Raw genomic sequence first — 12,577 nt, forward strand, 5'->3', positions numbered from 1 at the left:
CTCTGCTTCGTCTGACCACGCCATTGACTCTCTCCAAGCCCGGACCTCTGCTTTGCCTGACCATGCTCTTGACTCTCTCCAAGCCCGGACCTTTGCTTCGCCTGACTATGCTGTTGCCTAACTCCTGACCCAGACCTTCGCATTGCCTGACTACGCTGTTACCTCTCTCCAGACCCAGACCTCTGCATCACCTGACTACATTGTTGCCTCTCTCTAGACCTAGACCTCAGTATCATTTGACTACGCTTGACTATCTCCATGATCAGACCCAGCCTTGATTGCCACCAGCCCTGACTCAAGCCTGTTCCTTGACACCTCTCCAGCTTACTCCCTGGACTTGGTCTATTCAGGCTTTGGCCTGCTCTTGCTCGGGCGGCCCCTGTCTGCCTCCGTTCCTTTGGCGCCCGAGTCTCCAGGACGCTACCTTGTCCAGTGTAAGACTGTGTCATCTCTCACTTGCTGTCTCTGGCCTGAACCCGATCTCTACATTGACTACATACAGAGGCCCACCTAAGTCCAGCTGGCCCCGGCACCCAAAGGCTCAACCCACGGGGAACGAGGGCTGGTATTGGTGAAGCTCCAGCCGGCCTCTATCCATCAGCCCACTCTGCCTGTCAACGGTGGGGACCCTTAGGTCCCTACCTCTGGGTTGCGTCAACCCCACCTCAGCCCAAGGGTCCACCTCTGGTGCAACATTGCTATCTGTTTTCTATTTCTCTCTTTATGTACTTGTGTAGTTTCTTGGCACTGTCTTTAACTCTGTTTTGTATAAATCTTTCTCAGTTTTTAGTGTGCACACTTAGTTGATTTTTTTTCAATTGCACACGGTTATTGTTCATTGATTGCTCAGCTAGAGGGCTCTGGCTCAACTCCCCACCACAGCTGGTTTGTTACCTTCCACGGACCACAGTGTCGCGCCTGACCGCCAGACGCCGCCATTCCATGGCAGAGACGTGCTGTTGCGAGTCCCCCCAGGCATGCGCATACAGTAATCCTTTTCTTAAAAGGCCCGTGGCGGGAATTCTCGGTGACACAGGTGAAGGATGTCATCAAGCTGCCTCTATTTAAGGGCAGCTTGACCTGCCTTTGGGGCCTCAGCTACAGGTCCCCTGTCTGAAGAGTTTTTCCTGCTGTTGCCTGTTTCCTGTCAGATAGTGCCTTGGATTCTTCTCGCTTGCTGCCTGCCCTGACTTGGACTGTGCCTTGGATTCCTCTTTGCCTCTTGCCTGCCCTGGATTTGGGTTGTACCTTGGATTTTTCTGCTCACTGCTTGCCCTGACTCGAACTGTGCTCAGGATTCCGCTTGCTGGCCATCAGCCTACTCCAGACTGTGGCAGTCGGGCCTAGTGCTTAGACTCTGGCCTTTATTGGAATGTCCACCTGCTACGGCAGAGAGCTTGGGGCACCTCCGTTGGCCCCTCCACTCTGTCACAGCCCAAGGGTCCATGTATGAAACATGGTTTTCTAGGTTACAGAGCGCTGTTGGTGGGCAAAGTTTGAGTAGTTGGGGAATTCTTTAGTCTTGTCCCTGGGTTCTTGGGTCCTCTGAGTCCTAGTCCTGGTCCAGAACCGTAAAGCCTATGCTTTAGCAAATAAAAAAAAGAAAGTCTGTCTACTCTAACATGCATATCTTCTGAAAATGAATCTAGAATATTTCCTCTGGTGTTGTCTGGCCAGCTTGTTGAACTAATGACTAACTAGATTGAAAAGCAAAGGATAATTAAGAATCCATAACTCTAACACAGAGGGACCTGTGCAAGAGACTGTGCATTTTTTTTCTCACACAGAGCTTATTTCTTTCTGTTCAGTGGCTCATACAGCCAAATGCTTTGACTGAAGTGTATCATTTGTTCAAGGTATATTATCTGTCTCTCCTTAAGAGAAACTTTGGAACTTTTAAACTATGTTCCTATATGCTGTACGTTCCTGAATTACTTCTGCTCTTATATTATTATAAGCAGAAACAATTACTCCTTTATTCCAGAAAACCCTATTATGGATCTAGTACTAGATTACATATAATATCTCCTTTTTCAGCACTAATTATGGTCTACAACTCTGGGTTACTTTTATAGAATCATTATTACAGATTTACTCAGAGAGAACTGATATGATTTTTTTTATCACTTTCTTAGTAATAATTATTTCCTCTGTTTCATGTCTTTATACAGAGTGTGTTCATAAAACCCACTGAGGTCAATTTAGCATAATAATGTCTCTAATTGGGAAGAGGACTAATTTCCTTCTCTGAGTTATTACAAATCTTTTGAAGTTTAAAACCATTTTCTCTATTTTGTCACAATAGATTCTCTCTCTCTACTCTTCTAATCACGTTCTAGAAAAGCTGAATATTTAAAGGTGAATTTTAAAAGCCTGGCACATGCCAAAACTGGGAGATTTATTTATTTATTTTAAATTTATATGCCGTCGTTCTATATAAAAATACAATCACAGCAATTCATAGAAGTCAAGACATTAATAAATTAATATCAATGTAAAACAATAAGACAGGCTAATATGTAGGGGCAACGCATGCCAAGCAAATTTTAAAAGACGCCCGCTTATGCATGTTCTTGTCACTATGTGCACAAATGAAAAGTTCCATAAAAGAGGTGAGGTGTGGGCATGATCTAGATGGGTCATGGGTGTTCCTGGATTTCACCTTGAAATTTGCACGTAAATACTTATGTACACAGGTGCACATTGGGGTCCCCTACTATATAAATCTACTTCTGCTATGTCTGACATGTGAATAGTAAAACAAAAAGATATAAGCAGATCAATGGGGTTTTAAAGGTAAGGGCCAACAGGGGAGAAGAATGACTATTACACTAGTGGGGTTTGGAAGTCCTATCCCTTACCTGAGTGAACTGGGAATGAACTGGGAAAACTGGTAATGGCGTCGGTGTGCATTTCTACTAAAGTCCCCCCACTTACACATTAGAAATGGCATTTGCATGCATAAGGGTGCATCCATTTAAAATTACGCAAGCATGTGCATGCGGTCAGACTAATTTATAACATGCGTGCATATATGCATGTAAGTTTATAAAATGGCCGCATCCTCCAGTGCAGGCTGATGAACGTGTGCTCCTGTGTCTTCAGCTAATAGTTCAATTAACTAGCTTCTTTCCTCATCTTTCACCTTGTTAGCTAGACCTTGAAAAGGCAAATTTCTATAAGCAACACATCTACTCAATCACACTCATACAAAAATATGCCTAGCCATTCCCCTTTCTGTGTTTTAAACTGTTTTAAAGGCACTTTAGCAATTCTTGTGACAGGAAAGCTTAACAGCATTTCCATTCTCCTCAGTGCCACCTGAACCTCTCCTGTGTTCTATAACTGTCACTGAATGTTATTTTTTCAAGAATATCCCTGCACTTGATGATATCATCAGGAGAAATAGTACCAGGAATGTAGTAAGCCAGTGGTGAAAATCCATAAAACCTTCCCATTTTCCTTAAGTAGTAATGAGAATAATAAATGAAACTTTTTTTAAAGTTTTTCTTAGGTGAAACTGTCTTACCTGCTCTTGGTTGAGCCTCATTACGGTACTTTTTACAGTATTATTGCACCAGTCTTTTCACAAGCTTCTACTGTGTATGACAAGCTTGAAATGCTGCTAAAATGTGCTCTGAACCGTAATAAAACCTGAACCAAACTAGTCAAAGCTGTTGAGATTGGAACTTTTCCGTGCAAAAAATGTACATTCTTAAATTATTTTTCTTTAAAAAATTATTTGATATTTTCTAAGCAATTTAACGAAGTCCCTGACCATTTTCATACTTGTCTAACCATTCTTTTAACCATTTAAAATGTGCTAAAAAATGTTAAATGCTTAACTGGTTTATTTTCCATATTTTAAAATAAATAAAAGCTCATTTACAGATTATGAAGCCCTATTCTGGTGACAACTATATTTTTTAAGGTCAGTTTAATCCATTTTAAGAGTTTTTAACCCTTTACTAGGAATGCTAGCAATTATCCTTTTCTTGGCCCTTTAAACCCTCTTCAAAACCCATCTGGGGTCAGAATAGGTGTTTTTGACATTCCCTTAGGTGTTATCCAGGCTTTATTTATCTGATTTTGGTATTTGTGAATTATTTTTTAACAATTTAATAGCAGGATCATTTACTTGATCTGAGGACTTTAAAAATGTATATGTGGCTTCCCCAGGATCTCCTCCTTTTAAATTGGTGAGTTTTGTAATTTATCTTCTTTTATTTTAATAATTTTAATTTGGCCATGAAACTGGAAGTGACTTCATCGTACTCCTGGGCTTCTCAGGTAAATGGGCCTTCACTTCCTTTTTCATCCAGGGGCTTGCCAGAACCCCCAGATGCTGAGACTAGCTTCCTTCCTGCAGCAGCAGCATTCTTAGGGCTGTCACTGCTGAAATCAAAGTAAATGTGGCAGAATCATGGCAACTCAGCTTCAGTCATGATCGCAGCAGGAATCGCCATGGTCCTGCCCCTTGTCTGAGCCTCAAGAGAAAACTCAGAGCTCCTGCAGCTGACTGGAAGCCAGCCTGCAGCCCTAAACATTGGCAGCACGATGCTGCCTCTCCTGTCTTGCAGCTCCAAACTGCTCCTGCATGGGGGGAAAAAACAAAGAAAATTGTTCTCCTGGCCATGGGCTATAACAGCCCATTCATCCAGCTGACCCTACCACAGCTGGATTTCTTCCTGGCCTTTCCTTCTAAAAGTCTACTTCAGGAAATGTACATATTATTTTTTCTTTAAACCCCCTCTCTTTTTATTTTAAATTTCACCCTGGATTGCATATCATGTCTGGGTGTCTATTTTTTCCAAAGTGTGTCTGTTTGTCCCTCACCCTCATAAAGTTTGAACCATTCATGTAATTTTGTTGCATTCGTGTCTCTTCTCGCACCTCTCTCCACCCTCTCTACCTTGGAAGCGACTCCCTTTGGCTCTGACGGACAGTTGCAGCCGCGGCTTCTCCCTGCCTCTTGGTCCCGGTGTCCTCAGGCTGGCTTAATGCTACGGATCTGCCATGTTCCTGATGACGTAAGGGTGCGTGCGTGTGCACCAGACTTTGTACCAGCAAGGGCGTGAACCTCGGGAGCATCCCCCCGTAGTGACATCATCCATTTCCACTTTAAAAGGTCTTTGTTTGCTAACCTCTAACGAGTTAGCAAGGAACTCCAACAGGACTTGCTTCGGCAATCCACGATACTTGCAACAATGATCCGAGTCAGCGAGGAGAATCCTTCTCCACTGCTCGGCCTTTTCAAACTTACCAGGAGAACCCGCTCCATGGGGGCTCCGCTCTCTCTTCTTGATTTCAGATTGCCAAGACGGGATCCAGTACTCGCTCCTCGAGAGCCTACATTCCTGAAGACTCCTCATTGCCTGGAAGCGAACGCGGATGTGAACACAGTGAGTTATATTGTACATAAGAATCGGTACTTGCTCCCCGAGGGCCTACATTCCTATAGCTCTGAAGACTCCCTTCTGTCCAAGACATTATTGCAGGTACGGAGATCGAGAGTAACATTGGCAAGATTACAGATAGGAACAGGTACTCGCTCCATGAGGGCCCATGTTCCTAGAATCCTTTACAGACTCTCTTCTACTCTAGTAGCTATTTCACATACAGCTATTGTGAATCCTTATTACAAACTGTTTGGAACCAGTGCTCGCCTACGGCTCCTGTTCCTGAATGTACTGAAGACTCTCTGTGGCATAGAGACCATTGCAGACATCTACTATTGTGAGTGTACCATCTTGTATCCAGTATACCCTGTCTACTCACTACTTCTAGTCTCTCTCTGCAGAGATTATATTCCAGTATCAGAAAGACTTAAGCCTTACCGAACACATCAACTCACTACTGCCACCACTGGTGGTCCAGTTTCCAGTCTAATAAAGAACTATTTGTGTTATTTCATTTTGTAGCCTAACCGGTGGTTCCTCTCAGGATCTCTTCCTGGGAGCACTGTCATCTGCCATCGGCCCAGGGATTCACCATTTTCTCCAAGTGGTCATTCCTTACACTATTATCACTCTATGGGAGCCAACCACTACAGACCACTACCACCGCTTACGGAAGTATTATATAGATAGCTAACCTCTCTTTCTATGGGACTTGCCAGCAGCCTATATATAACAGATTGCTACTCTGTAGCGGAGACATGATAGATTGCTGTCTCGGTAGCTAAGTACAATATACTTATTGTTAGCTCCTCTCCTCAGTAGAGTATCATTGAATAAGATTTCCAACTCCTCTTCCCTGAGAAAGTTGATCCATAACAGCTTGCTACCTCCTTTCTTACAGGAGCATCTAACAGCAGTTCGCTAACAGATCTACAGATAGCTACTTCCTCCCTTCTGGAGGAGCAGGTCATGTCAGATCGCTATCTCCTCCCCCTTTCAGGAGAACAGCAGAATAGATTGCTAGCTCCGCCCTCCTGGCGGGATGAGCGATGACAGATTGCTAACTCCTCCCCTCTGGAGGAGGAGAGCATAACAAATTTCATTCAAATAGGTGCCACAGATAGATAGTAGAGCATCCTGTGAACCCCCACTCATACTTTTCATAGGTCCTTGACACTACTGGCACTTAGAATCCCCTTTTTATAGGGGTGTGCATTCGTATTGACCACATATGTAAAACGCTACGCATATTTTTTTTTTTACTTAAAAAAGTGATGAGACATAAACGATCGGATTTCCCACATATCCAACATAGCTATGTTGGATATGTTGGAAATCGCGATTGTTGATCCAAAATTAAAAGTTAAACCCCTCACCTTCCTTAATCCCCCCCCCAAAGACTTACCAGAACTCCCTGGTGAACTAGCGAGGAGTGAGGACGCCATTTCTGCAATCCTTTGCGAGGAGCACGTGACGTCGGCGCCACGTTGAGTGACGCGGCGTCACGTGATTCCCCGCGGGGTCGCGCCGGAACGCTCGTTCGGCCCAAAAGGAACTTTTGGCCAGCTTGGGGGGGTCAGGAGGCCCCCCCAAGCTGGCCAAAAGTTCCTTTTGGGCCGAACGAGGATCCCGGAAGCGACCCCGCGGGGAATCACGTGACGCCGCCTCACTCCGACGTGACGCCGACGTCACGTGCTCCTTGCAAAGTTGGTCAGAAATGGCGTCCTGACCCCGCTGGACCACCAGGGAGTTGTGGTAAGTCTTGGGGGGGGGGGGGATTAAGGAGGGTGAGGGGTTTAAATTTTTATTTGCACATATGGACATATACTCAACTCATTGAATTCTGTTTATGTCCATATTGACCGCAAATGGGACCCCCTTTGGACATATGGACATATGGACATAAACTTTTGCTCTGCACATCCCTACCTTTTTAGTTCCTATAAGGAAACAAGCCTCTTACGTTCAGTGCAGCTAAGTTGAAATCTCAGGGAGGTAATAGATTAATGTGATATTATTTTGCATTTTTTAAACTGCACTGCCATTGGTGAGTGCCTGGAGTCACCAACTGATTCCATTTATTACCTGGTTTCCTATAAGATACAACTGCCTCTATTTTATTCTTTTCCTATATTGCTATACATTGTACCTCAGAGACCCACCTTCTCTCACATCAGGTTCTTCTGTATATGTATATCACCCTCTTGCTCTAGTTCTTTATTTTAAATGAAATCTCTCTTGTATATTAACCAATATTCATTTTACTTACAAGATCATGTCTTTTTTTTTTTTTTAATAATATGTTTATTGGTTTTACAAGCGGAATAAACAACAATTGAACAAATCTCTGAACAGTTCTTCCTCCATAGATATATAAGTACACAACATGGGTAGTTAGTGGTACCCTCTAGTAGGACAGTATGGCATTAGCATTACATACATATAGCTGATAGTATAGTCATTATTATTATTGTTGTTATTATCATTATGGTTATTAATATCATTATTAGTATTGTATATATCATTATTAATATTGTATATATTCTGAGGAAGTAAACTTATTATCAGAACAAACATCATAATATGAAACAGAAAATATAACACTTATCGGTTAACAGAAAGACTTCCCCATTAACAAGCGTTAGAGAAGCGTATAATGTGGGCGGTGTATCAGATGTGTTATCCGGGTTTTGTGTTGTTTCCAGTCTATATCGACTATGTCCACTAGACCTCCCCCCGTTCCCCCGGCCCTTCCCATTACATCTCTCCAACCTGCACCTAACTTGTCATGATTCTACTATGGCATAGCCATGGTATACAACCATTGTGGCAAATTGTTGTGGAAAGGAAGCTGGTGTGGGTTAGTGTGCTTGTGTACAGGTGAGACGGGAATAAAAAGATGTATAGGTGATAAAAGCACTAATGCTTGGATCCAACCCTCTTCAGGTATCTCCTAGTACATGAGTCATTGTGGGAGATATATATCTTGAAAAGGCAGCCCAAGTTTTTTGGTGAAGCGCGTGTTTTTTGGAAGACGTGCTCCGAGATATTATGTACTCTAGAGAGTATAAATGAAGCATTTTTTGGAACCAGTGTTCATAATCCGGGCCTTGCTCAACTAACCATTTTGATAGAATAACTCTCTGGCCCACCAATCCCACCTTTTTAAGGAATAGCATATCTGCTGGTTTGAGAGTGAAATCTAACAAATTAGTGGTTCCAAAAAGTCATAGATGAGGGTGCCGAGTCAGTGTGGTGTGGATAAACTGCTCACATTGAACTTTTCCCAAAATTTCAAGATTACAGGGCACTCCCAAAAACAATGAAAAAAGGTACCTTTGTATAATTTGCATTTCTAACATAGCTTGGAAGCAGCAATCTTCATCTGGTAGGCTCAGGTTGGTGTGATGTACAGTTGCCAAAGAAACTGTACATCACACCAACACACATCTGTTGGTGTGATTCTTTCAGAGTGACATTGTCTGATATTGTAGGAAGAGTAATGAAGAGGTTTTTTAAGTCAGCAAATCGGAGAGTAAAAAGGGGCCACTCCCTCCATTTCAAGTATATTCCCTCTAAACAATGCGCTTCCGTGGCAGTTAATATTACTTTTACCAAAGCAAATATGGAGGGACGTTGAGCCTTCCCCACCTGGAGAACTGTCCTGATCTTTCTTTTAGGAACTGAATCTGTCAGTTGATGTGCTTTGCTCTTTATAAAAGTGGTGGACTTGAAATAAGGCAAAGAAATCTGAATTTGCTATCTGGAAATGCTGCTGTAGTTCTGTGAGCGTTAGAGGTCTTCCAGATATGGGTTCAAACAGCTGATAGATGTAGGTGAGGCCACGTTTCAGCCATTTCTGAAAGATACTCATGTCTAAGCCCGGTAGAAATAATGAGTGGTGTGCGATCATGATTAACGGAGCTAGGCGATGATGATGACAGTGTGTGCAGAGCTGCATCCATGCATGCCTACATGATCCTAACAGAAAGTGTGTCTTAAGATGTGTTGGTATCAAATGACTGTCAATTTGGAGGAGATAGTTAAGAGACGGCACCCCATACCATTCCAAAAGACTTTGAAATGGGGTAAACTTTGAACGTGATAGGATCCAGTCTCTCACATAACTTAAACAGCACACTAAATTATATACTTATCAGGATCTCAAGTGGCAGTCTAGCCCATCTGCCCTGCCAAAGGTATTGTCTCAGGGCCCGGGATAGTATTTTATGATCGCGCTTGGTCACCCAGAGGGGTGTCATCTGCAATATATATATAACCATTTAGGAAGAAGGATCATTTAAATAGTTGTATCTGTAATGTTAAAGACAAGGGCAACGGGCTCCAATGAAGTAGGGACATTATAGTATGATGCAGTTAGAGTTGTATATTAACTCTATAGATATCTTGAATTTTTAAGGGGATTTTGATCCCTAAATATTTGAGCTCTACCGTCACCCATCTTAACGGGAATGTCCCCTGCCATTTCGCATGAACTGTACCTGTCACATCTATGACTTCGGATTTATCCTGATTGATTTTCAGGCCTGCAAATCTCCCAAACTGGGTTTGCAACTGTAGGACTGCTGGTAGTGAGCTGTGTGACTCTGTTAGAAAGACCAACACATCATCTGCGAATGCCGCCACTGTGAAAATATGGTCTGGGCCTTCAAAACCTCTTATGTCTGAAGAAGCATCCAGTCATCGCAGCAGTGGATCTATCGACAGGATGAACAGAAGAGGTGATAAAGGGCAACCCTGTCTAACTCCCCTTTGAATATGAATGTCCTCGGATAGAGACCCATTAGTCATTATATGGGACACCGGTTTATCATAGAGGAGGAGAATATACTGTAAAATCTCATCCCGAAAACCAAATCTGCACAACACTGAGAATAGATACAACCAAGACACACAGTCAAACGCTTTCTCAGAGTCAAAACTGATGGCTAGGGCTGGTATATTTTGGGATTGACAAATTGTAGTCGCCGTTAATAGTTTAACTATATTCGCGTTTGCCTTCCGTCCCTTAACGAAGCCTACTTGATGGGAAGAAATTAGCGTGGGTAAAACTATATTTAATCATTCAGACAACACTTTGGCCAAAAGTTTAAGATCACAATTAAGCAATGAGATTGACCGATAGGAAGCGGGTAGCAAAGGATCTTTACCCAGTTTAGGAAGGACTGTGATGTGGGCCAAATTAAAAGTTGGTGGGGAATGTGTGTCGCTTAAGGCCATCTAAATAGAAGTTAGTCAATGGCGTAACTATGTAAACACTAAGAATTTTGAAAAAGTCGTATGAGAAGCCATCTGGGCCTGGGGATTTTCCCAAGTGAACTGAGTTGATTGCTTGAAGCACCTCAAAGGTTTGAATTAGACAGTTTAAAAAATCAGATTGGGCCGTTGTAAGAGTAGGTAATGTTAAATTCTGAAAAAAAAATTTGCCTCCTCCTCTACTACAGCTGGATCAGCCGTATATAGTGCTTTGTAAAAATGACGGAAGATCTCACCTATATCTTTTTGTTTTGTAGTAATGTCTCCCATGGAATTTTTCATGCGAATGAGATGTGATTTCTGTTTAGTAGTTCGTATTAAATTCACCATAAGTTTCCCGAATTTGTTCCCAAATCTGAACAATTGATGTTTTCCTTTGCAAAGAGCATATTGGGCTCAGAAGTTGAGGGAGGTGTTTAGTTGTCCCAGCAGACTGTAGTATGCTGTTCTGTTGGCGTCGGATGGATTCTGGTTTAGTTCAATTTTTGCTTGTTTTAGCAAGATTTCTAATGAAGGATATCCTTATTCAATGTTTTGTTACGGAAGTCACCCAAAATAATTGGGGCTCAGAGATATGTTGGCTGTTGGTATTAAGAAAATCTTGCCACTTGTCTCTTAGAAATTTTTGGAATTTAATGTCATCTTTCAGATGAGCTGGAAACCTTCACACGAGATGAAGTTGCATCAGATCTTAAAGTAACCAGGGTAGATACTGGTGAATGGTCAGATATGGCTTGATTTTCTATGTCTGATTTTTGGATATGGAAGAAGAATTCCCTAGAGACCAGAATATAATCTATACTGGATAACGAAAGATGAGATCTGGAGATAGGGGTATAGTCCCTCTCTTCCAGATGTAGGATTCGCCATATATCTATTAAGTTAAGTTGCTGACATAAGATGGCTATCCCCAGTTTCTGTTTTTTCCTGTGTAGGCCAATTTTTGTTGGTGGGGCCCGATTTTTATCCAGCGAAGGGTCATGAGTACAATTAAAATCTCCTACTAAGAAAAGGGTGCCCTGTAAGTGAGCGGTGAGAACGTTAACTAAATGGATAAAATAAGCATGGGAATATGCATTGGGCGCATAAACATTGCAAATGGTAATTGGTGTCCCCAAACCATTCCCCCATTAGTAGAATAAATCTACCGTCAGGATCTGTAATGCTTTTGTGGATCTGAAAGTTTGTGGTTTTGCTGAACAGGATAGCTACCCCTGCCTTTCTATTGGAGGCAGCGGCAAAAAGGCACGAGCCCACGCACTCCCTTTGTAATTTCTGGCTTTTAATGGCAGACAGGTGAGTTTCTTGCAGGCAAGCTATGTCTGTATGCAGCCGTTTGAAATGTGAAAGTACCTTCTTCCATTTTATAGGGGATCCCAAACTGTTTACATTCCAAGAAACTATTTTATTCATTATAAAGAGGTTTAAAGTAAGATAGTAAAGGCTTGCTAAATTTATTAGGTCGAGAGGTTCCCACCCTAGCCTCCCCGCCCCCTTAGACTTAAAAGGTGTATTTGAATTTGATGTTTCGTCCTTAATAGAATTGAGGCCTCCAAACCACCCCCATCATGAATGTCCAGGTCCTGCTGTGTTAAAATATAAATAGGAAAGACCAGTAATATCACCCCCTTCCCTCCCCACTCCCCCACCCTCCCCCTCCCCCTCTCCCTCTACCTCCCTCCCTGTTTCCTAACCCCCCCTTATTCACCCTAGTGACCCACGCACCCCCAGTCCAAGAAAAAGGCCTCATTCTTGAGGTAGTGAGGTCAGATTCAATGTGCCCAGGTACCCGACTCCTATCACAGTGTCATGTTCGATACTCCTCATGGAAGTGCTCAAAACCGTGAATGCTGAGAACTGATCTTCCAGGGATTCTTATAATTTCACGCATCTCCTAAAGC

This window comes from Rhinatrema bivittatum, chromosome 6 (assembly GCF_901001135.1).
Source record: "Rhinatrema bivittatum chromosome 6, aRhiBiv1.1, whole genome shotgun sequence".
NCBI lineage: Eukaryota > Metazoa > Chordata > Amphibia > Gymnophiona > Rhinatrematidae > Rhinatrema > Rhinatrema bivittatum.